At 47.5% G+C, this 13,721-nt stretch overlaps 2 long non-coding RNA genes across 3 annotated transcripts in view; both read left to right on the forward strand.

Annotated features, from left to right (window-relative positions):
- The window catches only part of LOC148651664 (uncharacterized), a 46,036-nt gene that overhangs the window by 2,614 nt on the left and 29,701 nt on the right, over positions 1 to 13,721 (forward strand). For both annotated transcript variants that reach the window (XR_015925805.1, XR_015925806.1), the window contains exons 3-4: positions 10,251 to 10,385; positions 10,595 to 10,698. This is a non-coding gene — a long non-coding RNA (uncharacterized LOC148651664). The remainder of the gene's footprint in view (positions 1 to 10,250; positions 10,386 to 10,594; positions 10,699 to 13,721) is intronic.
- Positions 4 to 1,720, forward strand: LOC148651665 (uncharacterized). The gene is made up of 2 exons (XR_015925813.1): positions 4 to 967; positions 1,053 to 1,720. It is a non-coding gene; the product is annotated as an uncharacterized LOC148651665 (long non-coding RNA).

Genomic DNA, 13,721 nt, shown 5'->3' on the forward strand with positions numbered 1-13,721 from the left:
CGGCGGCGCAGTGGGTGGCAGCGCTGGGAGCCTGGGTTTAGTTCCTGGGGTGCTGTCTGTGTGGAGTCTGCATGCTCTGCTCATGTTCTCGTGGCTCCAGTTTTCTGGGGTGCTGTGTGTGTGGAGTTTGCATGCTCTGCTCATGTTCTCGTGGCTCCAGTTTTCTGGGGTGCTGTGTGTGTGGAGTTTGCATGCTCTCCTTATGTTCTCGTGGGTCTAGTTCCTGGGGTGCAAAATTCTGTTTATTTCACAAGACGGACCCGGGCAGCAGCATGTGTCTGCAGCGCTCATCCTGCCTGCATGTTTGCAAACTTTTCTCCTGTGTTTATTTTACTTTGTTAAATAAAACGTGGTTGCTGGGGAAACGGTGCTGCAGAAGTTGTTTCGATCTGACCTCCGGGAGGCAGACAGCTGGCAAAGCCGAAACTTTAGTCTAAAAGGCGCTGGCTGGAGTATTTTGTGGACATTTCGCAGAAGAAAAGGAAGAAGCGGTGAGTCGCAGGCTGTAGGACAGGACTGTCAGGGAAATGTAAGCGCTGGGCTGAGCGAGTCCGTCGGCGCCTCCTCCTGCAGGAGTGAGGAGTCTCCGGTCTCCGGTCGCGTCCTGATCTGCAAGTGGAGGTGAAAGGCTGAGAGACGGCGCACATGCTCTGCACATGTTCTCATGTGTCTGGTTTCCTGGAGTGCTGTCTGTGTGGAGTTTGCATGCTCTGCTCATGTTCTCAAGGGTTTCCTGCCGCTTCTGCAGTCCAGTGTTGGTGAGTCTGTCGGGTTGATTGTGTTGTGGTGTGAGTGTGCCCTAAAGGGGGTTTTAATAGTATGGGGTTTGTGTGTTCACTTGTATGCAGACCACTGGAGAGACCGGTTGTTTTTTGCCAGGCAGACTAATGGCTGCATATTCAATTCCAGCTACTGCTGTTGCCAAACCAGCAAGTGGGACAGTGTTTGAAAACCCTTTCAATGAAAGGTTTGTAGAACAGTGTTGCTATTGTTCTGTTTAATTCGAGGTCACCAAGCTTATAAATGGTCTCACAACGTTTGTCTCTTTTCAGGTTTCTCCGACCCGGAGAGTGAACAAAGAAGTGATAAGGGCCCATAACACCTAAGCTCGGCACTCTCACACTCTTCAGCCACACGAGCTTCCTCCTGGTAAAATACTGGGCAAGCCCCTTTCTGACAGGGACAGTGGAAAACCCCCTGAGGGAGATGGGCTGAGGGGAGGAATAAAACCATCTGAGCCGGAACGGAGCGCGCTCCCGATTCCCACCAGACCCGGGAGACGACACAGGCAGCACAAGGGAAGCTGCGGAGCGCGAGTTCACGGAGGTAAGGACCGATTGACGACCACGGGAGACAGTGGCATCGGAACAGAGGTACTGTACAGAGACTTTTAATACCTGAAGGCAAGGAGCGAGAAACCGGCCCGGCTAGCCGCTCCAAACTAAGGGGAATGGAATACATTTCGTGGGAGGATTTCTAGTGGAACCTGAACGGAGTCTGGGGAAATGGGACCGGCCTCTCGTTCACTGGGGCCATCAAAGACTTTACAGGTACGAAGAAGAATCGTTCGAGTGGCCACTCTTCGGTACTTGACAGAAAAGACTGCCGTCCCTCTGGATTCATTATGACCCTTGGAAGGACCTTTTGTTGCTGCTGTTTTCGTTGTGTCTTTGGCTGATGGTGAATGTGGATAGAAAATAAAAAGGTCACTTATACGATACACATGCTTGTCGCTGGTCTGTGTGGGCATTGGTGGATCTGGGAGATCAACAGAACCTGTGGTAATGTAGAGGGGCCCTAGCATCCTGTTTGCATTGCTAGGTGCCGTAGTCAGATATGAGGCAGGAAATAATTCTTGTTTGAGGGGTCACCTCACTGTGACACGAACGTGTTGGGAAGACGTGCCAGTTCTGACGTTAGTGCGACGGGTCTGTAGGCATTAAGGCAGGTTCTTGTGTCCTTTTTTGGAACAGGAACAATAACAGAAGATTTGAAGCAGTCTGGCACTGTGCACTGGGACAATGATTGCTTAAAAACGTCTGTAAAGATTGGAGCGAGTTGGCCAGCACAGTGCTGTAGTGTGGCTGGAGATACACAGTCAGGTCCTGCTGCCTTTTTACAGTTTTGCTTTTTGAATAGCCTTAACACATCCTGTTCTTTGCTTCACAGGGCATTCTCAAGACTTGTTAACGGCGTCAAGTCTTCGTGAGAGATTGAGTGTGAGTGGGTGTGGCACTCCAGTTGAGTGGGGGACAATAGCTCATCCCCAGGATGTGAATTATTTGGAGACTGTGAGACTGCCATGGACAAGGTCGTTGGAGATCCTTTGTGTTTCAGACCTGCTGTAAAATGTGTTATCTGGTAGAGAGTGATCAAGATGTATCTGAGGGGATTTTCTTTTGTAATTGGTAACAGTTTGGAGACCTTTCCAGACAGATAAACAGTCTTTGTTAGCAAACAGTTGTTCCAGCTGTGGACAGGAGGGGAAACAAAAGGTAGAGAACACTATTTTTAGAGAAATGGCCCTAAAGGAACAAAGCATAGTGTAGGATGCCACTAGCTTAAGTCTTAACAGCACTGCATGAGAGGAGACGCCAGTGTCTATTTGTTCTGAGGGGTCCTCAGAAAGGTCAAAAGGTTGCAAACAGATAGGAGACTGGTTATATGCCTGAAGCTTAGCTAGAGGAACATAACATTGCTGGAATGCTGAGAGGGGAGGTTATCAGAGCCTAATGTTATTGGGAAAAATGGCAACTAGGTATAGAAGATCTGATGAAAGTCTGTCCTGTGAATTGTTAAGGGTTTCATGTAATTGTGTGTCCAAGTAGTCCGGCCTGCTGTGCTATGTGTTGTTTGTCTTGTGAATTTTCTGTTTTACACCTATTGTATCCATAGTGGTACGGGCCAAATCCTATTTAAAGGGTGTTGCGAGCACTGGGGTTTGTTGGGAGTGGTAAGTTAGGAGTCTGGAAATGAGAGCAAGGTGCGAGTGGATATGATAAAAAGATTGTTCCTTTATTTTGTTTCTGATACCTGGTGAAGAGACGCAGTGAGTGTTTGTGTGGCCAGCTGCGTCAACTTCAATAAAACTGGCCTTTTGGTTTGTTTGAGTGCTGACTTGCTATGGTGTATTTTTTCTCTCTGTGAACAACACGTCCTACGGCCAACACTACCCACACAGGAGGTGTGTGCGTGACAGCTCCTCAGCTGCAGCAGGAGTCCAAGTGTGCACAGATTTCTTGTTGGGGTTTGTTGTTTGAAGTTTCTGTTTGTATGTAGGAAGCAATTGTGCCATCGCGTGGTCCGAGTTATAGCACGCGACGAGAGCTCCCGAAGAGCGCCTGCCTCCTGCCCGATTCGACGTTTAAAATCATCACAGAACGAGAGGAGCCAACAGGAATGCAAGTCTCTTCTGGTGAGGAGCCTCCAACACAGCCCCCAGTACTGGGTGTGCAGAAAGAATCCTGTTCTACAGTTGTGGTGCGAAATGGCCTCCAGTCCTTGTCAAATGCTGGGTTTCTCTGGACTGCAGTCCCCTCCGCATTTGGATGATTGTGATTGGTGTTGCTGTAGCTGTGCTGTCCTGAGACTGACTGGTGTCAAGACCAGCTGTACTCTGGGATCAGCAGGGCCTAGTGGTGGTATGAATTGTGGCCTCTATTTCTCAGGTGTAACAAGTGTTTGATTACTCTGTTCTGTATGTTTATCAATAGTGGGTACTGGCCTAATTCAGCCCTGCACTCGCTGTTAGCTGTTTTTCTCTGCGCAAGGAGGATGTTTCTACAGATTGATTAGAGTTTCTACAGAGTGTACTCCTGGTCTGTGAGGGGACCCCACATTTCACTGCCGTATAGGGCAATGGGTTGGATTACACTTTCAGATATTTGGAGCCAAATTCTTGTTGGTGGGTTGACATTGAAGAGCCTCCTTCTTATTGCGTAGAAAGCCCTGAGTGCCTTCTCCCTCAGTGCCTTCACGGCCAGGTCAAAACTCCCAGAAGAGCTGATGGTGAGACCGAGATATGTGTAGCTGGATGTGTGCTCCAATGTGTTGTTGTTCAGTGTGAATTTGTACCTGTTTCCCTGAGGTCTGGCTTTCTCCTGGAAAACCATAACTCTGGTCTTGTCCAGATTGACTTGCAGTGCCCAGGTGTGACAGTCCTGCTCCAGCAGTGCCAGGCTCTGCTGTTCTGGGTCCAGATGGGCTGGCAGTGCCCAGGTCTGACAGTCCTGCTCCAGCGGTGCCAGGCTCTGCTGTTCTGGGTCCAGTTGGGCTGGCAGTGCCCAGGTGTGACAGTCCTGCTCCAGCAGTGCCAGGCTCTGCTGTTCTGGGTCCAGATGGGCTGGCAGTGACCAGGTCTGACAGTGCTGCTCCAGTAGTGCCAGGCTCTGCTGTTCTGGGTCCAGATGGGCTGGCAGTGCCCAGGTCTGACGGTCCTGCTCCAGCAGTGCCAGGCTCTGCTGTTCTGGGTCCAGATGGGCTGGCAGTGCCCAGGTCTGACAGTCCTGCTCCAGCGGTGCCAGGCTCTGCTGTTCTGGGTCCAGTTGGGCTGGCAGTGCCCAGGTCTGACAGTCCTGCTCCAGCGGTGCCAGGCTCTGCTGTTCTGGGTCCAGTTGGGCTGGCAGTGCCCAGGTGTGACAGTCCTGCTCCAGCAGTGCCAGGCTCTGCTGTTCTGGGTCCAGATGGGCTGGCAGTGACCAGGTCTGACAGTGCTGCTCCAGCAGTGCCAGGCTCTGCTGTTCTGGGTCCAGATGGGCTGGCAGTGACCAGGTCTGACAGTGCTGCTCCAGTAGTGCCAGGCTCTGCTGTTCTGTGTCCAGATGGGCCATCAGAGCCCAGGTGTGAATGTGATGGGATGTGTGGCGGTTTGGTAGGAAGCCAGTCTGACTCTAATGCAGGACATTGTGCTCAGTAAGGAGGGCCGGTTATCAGATATTCAAGATACGACAGAGTTCCTTCCCCAGGTTACTGTTCACACTGAAGCCCCGGTACCTGTTGGGGTCGAGTCTGTCTCCATTCTTACAGACGGGCGTGATCAGTCCTTGATTCCAGGCCTCAGGGAAACAGCCGGCCGTCAGGACGAGGTTGAGGAGTTTGAGCAGGCTTTGCTGCAGGTCTGAGCTGCAGTTGGGTCAAGCGTTGTTGACTGTGTCTTGGCTACAGGCCTTTCGTGGTCTGAGAGTTGTCTGTTTGTGTATGTGCTTATCTTCTTTAGGGTGTGCATGTAGTGTCTAACCATCTCACAGTATCTGAGGCGCAGTTCAGAGTGGTGTGGTGTTGTTTTAGTTCTGGTAGTTCTCTTCAGTTGTTTCTGCACTCTGTATCACACCATTTGATATTGTTTCTGAGTGTGTTTCATATGAATGTAGTCATTTTGATTTTAAGGCTAGTTTCTCAAAAACATGGTTTAAATTTATGAACGATTTGTTGGTTTGATACAGAGCGTTTTGAAATGTAAGGGATCAAGTAATGGGTTTATTTGCTGCTGAAAAGAGAAGAAAGAAAAAAAAGAAATGAGACAATTAGCTTGTAATGAGTTTATAACAACAGTAATTAGATTCCTGCAAGCACTCTTTTCATTGTCCAACAACTGAAAGCTTTTAGGTATAAAGGAAGGGTCCTCTAATATTTGATGTGTGAGATTGTCGTTCTATTGGAGATGTTAGTGAGTCTGAGGATTTGTGTTAATATGACAATACTGCTACTACTATTAATAATACAGCATGGCAAGACTTCTTTCAGTCATTTCCCACCCCTCCACCTCAGTGAATCACACATGTTAAACTTCCATCTCGTGTTCCAGATCAGACATGAGCAATCCTATATTACAAATACTTACCACCAGACAATTTAACCAGACAATAATTTAAGCAATTATTAATTCAACAGAAGCAGCAGGACGAGTAAAGTGCCCCTCTGATGGCCGGTCAGTGGAATTAAACTGGAAAATTTCTTAGAAATGATTATTTTTACAATAATGTGCCAATGGCGCCGCTTGGTGGTCATTCAGCAAAATTTCACCGAAAGTTTTTTTAAATTAAAATACCGTTAGTAATGTTCGTAGTAATAAGTTATTTTAATTTTAAAAATATTTAAGCATTTTCAACAGCAAAGAATACATTGCATTGCAAACAAGAGTAATGAATGAATGTATTGTACATGGATACAAAATACAAAATAAATACAATAAACCAAAAATTAAAATGACATTCAAAAGGCGCGAGTCGATGACGTCAGAAGGAAGTCGCCCACAGGGCGTATGGGTAATGTAGTTTCTGTAGTTCTCTGGCCCGCACTGCCCACGTGTTTCGGTGATTTGATTGAACATCAGAATTAATTATATTGTACCATTTCAGCGTGTTTATCGTGTCATGGATTTCTATGACTGTCTTATGGGTTCTCTTGTGTGTCATGTTTATTTTAGTGGGTGGCAGTGCTGGGGCCCTGAACTGTAATCATTCGTGTTACTCATCATCATTGTTACTGTGACCCTCCTGGGAGGAGGGGACCTTTGTAAGATTCCTGTCCTGGCAAGCAGCAGGTGAGAGTTTGCTGTCCGACTCAATTACACCTCCGCTACCTCATTTCACCTCTTTCACCAGCCTGTAAAGGGGGTTGTGATAGTATGGGGTCTTTCTCTTTAACAACCTCAAACCGCAGGAAAGAAATGCTTCATTTATAAGATTGAAATATAACCAGAAAGTATAAAAATAGCTATTTGTGTGAGAAATATGATTAATAAGGCAGTAGAATCCATTTAAACTGTCATTTTCCTGTTTAGGTTGGAAAGTTTAATTTGATCAAGTCCACTTGAGTGCCTAAGCAACTGTTTGGGTAGTTTGGCTGGTGTGGTGGTGCTCTCCAAATACCTGATCCAAACGGACAGAGAGACAAAGTGAGAAAGAAAAGGTGTAAATAACAGACATATCATATGCAGAATACAGTCATGTGCTGTTCAGCACAGTGACCTAGAGTGAAGATGGAAATCAGTCATTCTAGTGCTCTCAATGGTTTTCCATTACAAACGGACCAGGGCTTCCTGAGACACAGGCAGTTGGAGTTATATAGAGTTAGAGGTTGTTTTCACGGCACCAGCCGACTAAAGCAGAGACCTCCTTCCACTCCAGATTTTTTTTTTTATTTGGGTGGGATCATCTGGAGTCTTGATTCCTTTCACGGAGTCAGCAGTAGATACACAGCTGTTAGCATAGGAGGAGTACAGAAGAGGTGACAGCAGTGCTGGGGACCCTGGTATCTCTTCCACTGAGGACCCTCTGGCACAACCAGAGGTGTGAAATTGAAATTGTTTGGAAGGAATGGGAAGCTAAAGGCAGAGTCACAATCTCCGATTCATGTAATCAAAACAGTAAGTTCTTTCCTCAGGCAGCTTCGTTAGAACATTTTAAATAGATGTAAAAGTGTATTTACAGACTATATCAGCCCTTATCTTTATTAACCTGGTTTAATCTTTTTTTCAGAAGTGTAAATATATTATACTATGTACCCCTGATGGTATTATTGATGTGCTATAAATATACTCTTGTTTGTATTGTATCTATTTTTATTGCTACAATAAAAAGTTAAAAAGAACTGCACTTTCGAGAAATGTCCACTGGGCGGCGACAGAGATACACGAGTCTATGGCGGCGAGTCCAATAGCGCCTCCGTACAGATCCTCGTTGTGCAGAGATTGAAAATCAATACAGATGATAACTGTGACGTTTGTGACAGCAACTCTGAAAGATAACGTAAAGAAGGAAACTAATATTGACATTACTTTTAAAGAAGTTAAATAATACTACATTTTAAACCTATTGAAAGTAATATGAAAATATCGTTTGTATTTTAAAAAATATGATACTTCCACGGTATAATAATTAACGAAATGCTGTGAGAGGAGACCCGTGTTTAAACACTTTAAAACGGATGTAAATGCGTCTGTACAGACAATTTGAAACATGTACGGACCTTATCTGCTTTTGTTTGCTATTAAACAAGATTACTTGTTTAATCTTTTTCCATAACATGTACATGTATTATCGTATGTGCCCCTGACTATACTCTGTGTTATATGTATTCTTGTTTTTATGGCATGTATTGTTGTTATAATTAAAAATAAAAAGACGCGACTCGATTACGTCAAAAGGAAGTCGCCACAGGGCTTGTGGGAAATGTAGTCTTTATAGTGCTCTGGACTGCGCTCCACACGTGTTCCGCAGATTTGATTGAGCATCAGAATTAATTATACAATGTCAGTGTATTTACCGTGTCGCGGATTTCTATGTCTGTCTTACAAGACGGACTCGGCAGGAGCTGTTTCTTGCTCTCCGGAGTGAAGCTGCTCTGGGAAGAGACGAGCAAATCTTCAGACTCTTTGTAAATGAGACATCATGACAGCTGTGCCGACCTGCTCTTGATTGACCTGTTGAACCTGTTTGTGTAAAAAGCAGGAGTCTTGTGTACCCCTGATTGTGTTATGTGCACTCTAGTGTGTTTGCAGCGCTCGTCCTGCCTGGTTTATCAACTCGACACAGAAACAAAACCCACTGCCGTCGTGTCTGTGGGTGTCTGAGCTCTCTTGTCTTGTTTGCAAACTTTTCTCCTGTGTTTATTTTACTTTGTTAAATAAAACGTGGTTGCCGGGGCAACGGAGCTGCAGTAGTTGTTTGCCGGAGCGGGTCTGACCTCCAGCAGGTCAACAGGCGGCTTTTTTAATGTAATCTAAAAAGCGCTGGCTGGAGTATTTTGTGGAAGAAACGGTGACTCGCAGGCTGTGGGACAGGACTATCAGGGACAAATCAGCGCTGGACACCAGCCTCACACCGCTGGGCTCACTGCACCATGAGCGAGTCCGTCGGCGCCTCCTCCTGCTGGGGTGTGTTACCTGGGCTGCTGTCTGTGTGGAGTCTGCATGCTCTGCCCCTGTTCTCATGGGTCTGGTGTCCTGGGGTGCTGTCTGTGTGGAGTCTGCATGCTTTGCCTATGTTTTCATGGGTCCGGTTCCTGTGGTGCTGTCTGTGTGGAGTCTGCATGCTCTGCCCCTGTAATCATGGGTCTGGTGTCCTGGGGTGCTGTCTGTGTGGCGTCTGCATGCTCTGCCCCTGTTCTCATGGGTCTGGTTTCCTGGGGTGCCGTCTGTGTGGCGTCTGCATGCTCTGCCCCTGTTCTCATGGGTCTGGTTTCCTGGGGTGCTGTCTGTGTGGAGTCTGCATGCTCTTCTTCTGTTCTCATGGGTCTGGTTTCCTGGGGTGCTGTCTGTGTGGAGTCTGCATGCTCTGCCCCTGTTCTCATGGGTCTGGTTTCCTGGGGTCCTGTCTGTGTGGAGTCTGCATGCTCTGCCCCTGTTCTCATGGGTCCTGTTCCTGGGGTGCTGTCTGTGTGGAGTCTGCATGCTCTGCCCCGTTGTCATGGGTCTGGTTTCCTGGGGTGCTGTCTGTGTGGAGTCTGCATGCTCTGCCCCGTTCTCATGGGTTGAGGTTCCTGGGGTGCTGTCTGTGTGTTGTCTGCATGCTCTGCCCCTGTTCTCATGGGTCTGGTTTCCTGGGCTGCTGTCTGTGTGGAGTCTGCATGCTCTGCACCTGTTCTCATGGGTCTGGTTTCCTGGGGTGGAGTCTACATGCTCTGCCCCGTTCTCATGGGTCTGGTTTCCTGGGGTGCTGTCTGTTTGGAGTCTGCATGCTCTGCCCCTGTAATCATGGGTCTGGTGTCCTGGGGTGCTGTCTGTGTGGAGTCTGCATGCTCTGCCCCTGTTCTCATGGGTCTGGTGTCCTGGCGTGCTGTCTGTGTGGAGTGTGCATGCTCTGCCCCTGTTCTCATGGGTTCAGTTTCCTGGGGTGCTGTCTGTGTGGAGTCTGCATGCTCTGCCCCTGTTCTCATGGGTCTGGTGTCCTGGGGTGCTGTCTGTGTGAAGTCTGCATGCTCTGCCCCTGTTCTCATGGGTCTGGTTCCTGGGGTGCTGTGTGTGTGGAGTTTGCAGGCTCTGCCTGTGTTCTCATGGGTCTGGTTCCTGGGGTGCTGTCTGTGTGGAGCTGATTAAAACAGTGACCTCCTTCCTCTACAGATTTTTTTTTTATTCCGGTGGGATCATCTGCAGACTTGTTTCCTTTCACAGCAGTAGATACACAGTTGTTAGCATAGGAGGAGTACAGAAGAGGTGACAGCAGTGCTGGGGACCCTGGTATCTCTTCCACTGAGGACCCTCTGGCACAACCAGAGGTGTGAAATTGCCTCCATTCTTTGTAAAATTAAAGGTTTCTCTGGACTGCAGTCCCCTCCCGCTTCGCTTTGGATATGCTGTGCTGTTCTCTACAACAGAAGACCCTTTGTTTGGAAGGAATGGGAAGCTAAAAGCAGAGTCACAATTTCTGATACATCTAATCAAAACAGTAAGTTCTTTAAAACAACTAAAAAAAACTGTCATAAAGTAAAAACGAATTTGCAAGTCAAGGTGCACCACTTAAACCCCCAGGAAAACAAAATCCCCACCTGATCGTATCCCAGTTGAGGAGAAAGCCAGGGCTGCAATGCCAACCAGTCCGTCACTCCAGGTGTCCCGACACACGAGTAAAAACCTTTCCTGTTCATCACCTGTCAGGTTTCAAGTCAGAAGGATGGGCGTCTCCAGGCCGGTCTCTGCAGCTGAGGCTCTGAGGAGCTCCTGACAGACATGAGTGGAGCTTCGCTTTCAACACCACTGTGGTCAGTAAAGGTTTAATATTCTTAAACACTGAGAGCTGGAGTTTCTCTGAATGTTATCTGATCACAGCAGCCATGTTTCACACCAGAACTCACAACACACACTAACAGTGCAAGTTAACGTGACCGTAAAAATACGCATTGTATTACATAATATATTTGTAAAGCAGCCCGAAGGTGCTGATTTCACAGGCATCTGTCTGATGTGCTGTAGAGTGGGCCTGCTGGACGATGGATGGACGAGTCGCCCCTTCCTGCAGATGCAGTACTTTGATACCAGAGGAGTGAAAACATTTGTAGAAAAGTCATTTTCAGATGCGTTGTGTTTTCTTGAGAGAGGGAGTCTTCATTATCCCCGAGGTGGACGTGTTTCACGGCAGCAGGCAATATATAGAAAAGCACACAAACTAACAACACACAGGCACATGCCCAAGAGTCATCTGTTGAGATCACACACTGTATTATTATTATTGAGAGACAGACTCACTGTTCCTCAGGCTGGGACAGGAGATCACACACTGTATTATTATTGTGAGACAGGCTCACTGTCTGTTCCTCAGGCTGGGACAGTAGATCACACACTGTATTATTATTATTGAGAGACAGGCTCACTGTCTGTTCATCAGGCTGGGACAGTAGATCACACACTGGATTATTATTATTGAGAGACAGGCTCGCTGTCTGTTCCTCAGGCTGGGACAGGAGATCACACACTGTATTATTATTATTATTGAGAGACAGGCTCACTGTCTGTTCCTCAGGCTGGGACAGGAGATCACACACTGTATTATAATTAGTGAGAGACAGACTCACTGTTCCTTAGGCTGGGACAGGAGATCACACACTGTATTATTATTATTGAGAGACGGGCTCACTGTCTGTTCCTCAGGCTGGGACAGGAGATCACAAGGTGTATTATTATTATTGAGAGACAGGCTCACTGTCTGTTCCTCAGGCTGGGACAGGAGATCACAAGGTGTATTATTATTATTGAGAGTCAGGCTCACTGTCTGTTCCTCAGGCTGGGACAGGAGATCACACACTGTATTATTATTATTATTGAGAGACAGGCTCACTGTCTGTTCCTCAGGCTGGGACAGGAGATCACACACTGTATTATTATTAGTGAGAGACAGGCTCACTGTTCCTTAGGCTGGGACAGGAGATCACACACTTTATTATTATTATTGAGAGACAGGCTCACTGTCTGTTCCTCAGGCTGGGACAGGAGATCACACACTGTATTATTATTTTTGAGAGACAGGCTCACTGTCTGTTCCTCAGGCTGGGACAGGAGATCACACACTGTATTATTAGTGAGAGACAGGCTCACTGTTCCTTAGGCTGGGACAGGAGATCACACACTGTATTATTATTATTGAGAGACAGGCTCACTGTCTGTTCCTCAGGATGGGACAGGAGATCACACACTGTATTATTATTATTGAGAGATGGGCTCACTCTCTGTTCCTCAGGCTGGGACAGGAGATCACAAGGTGTATTATTATTGTGAGACAGGCTCACTGTCTGTTCCTCGGGCTGGGACAGGAGATCACAAGGTGTATTATTATTATTGAGAGACAGGCTCACTGTCTGTTCCTCAGGCTGGGACAGGAGATCACGCACTGTATTATTATTATTGAGAGACAGGCTCACTGTCTGTTCCTCAGGCTGGGACAGGAGATCACACACTGTATTATTATTATTGAGAGACAGGCTCACTGTTCCTCAGGCTGGGACAGGAGATCACACATTGGATTATTATTATTATTGAGAGACAGGTTCACTGTTCCTCAGGCTGGGACAGGAGATCACACACTGTATTATTATTATTGAGAGACGGGCTCACTGTCTGTTCCTCAGGCTGGGACAGGAGATCACACACTGTATTATTATTATTGAGAGACAGGCTCACTGTTCCTCAGGCTGGGACAGGAGATCACACACTGTATTATTTCTCTCCCAGCAGGACTCAACATTGTTCTGATTCTGACAGGTTTGCGATATGATCTGTTTTATTGGTGAATAATGTTCGTCTTGTTCCAGAATATTTCTCACCGTGCGGCAGAAAGTGTATCTCTCTTTCCTTTTTTTCTTTCGGCAATGGGAGCACAGCCTGTCCTCTCTGGACATTCGGGTCTTTGTCAGCCAGTTGCTCTGGCCTGATTGTGTCTCTGAACCTGTACTTGACAGGGTCTGTATCTCTTTGCTGTTTCTTAGCCTGGTCAAATATCCAGCTAGTGTTTATTGTGTGGATTATCTGTTTAGGATTCTGTAGCATTCCAGTTTGGAGGATGTTTTTACTCTTTTGGATGGAGTATCTACAGGCTGTTTGTCCCATTTAGTGTAATCTTGCTCACTGAGGGGATCCCACACTTCACTGCAGTATAGGGTAAAGGGTCTGATTGCACTTTTGAATATTCAGAGCCAATTGTATTTGGGGGACTGATGTTGTAGAGCCTCTTTTTACTGCCATGGAAAGCCCTGTGTGCCTTCTCCTTCAGTGACTTCACTGCCAGGAAAACTCCCAGATGAACTGATTGTCCATTAGAAGTATGTGTAGTAGGTTGTGTTTCAAAGTGTTCTTGTTCACTGTGAAGTTGTAACTGTTTTCCTGAGATCTGGATCTGTTCTGGGAACCAATGACTCCGGTCTCACGCAGAAGGGCTATCAGTGTCCAGGTCTGACAGTCCTGCTCCAGCAGTGCCAGGCTCTGCTGTTTTGGGTCCAGATGGGCTGGCAGTGCCCAGGTGTGACAGTCCTGCTCCAGCAGTGCCAGGCTGTTCTGGGACCAGATGGGCTGGCAGTGCCCAGGTGTGACAGTCCTGCTCCAGCAGTGCCAGGCTGTTCTGGGTCCAGATGGGCTGGCAGTGCCCAGGTGTGACAGTGCTGCTCCAGCAGTGCCAGGCTCTGCTGTTCTGGGTCCAGATGGGCTGGCAGTGCCCAGGTGTGACAGTGCTGCTCCAGCGGTGCCAGGCTCTGCTGTTCTGGGTCCAGATGGGCCATCGGAGCCCAGGTGTGAATGT

The sequence above is a fragment of the Lepisosteus platostomus genome, chromosome 12, assembly GCF_059453375.1.
Source record: "Lepisosteus platostomus isolate fLepPlt1 chromosome 12, fLepPlt1.hap1, whole genome shotgun sequence".
Classification (NCBI taxonomy): domain Eukaryota; kingdom Metazoa; phylum Chordata; class Actinopteri; order Semionotiformes; family Lepisosteidae; genus Lepisosteus; species Lepisosteus platostomus.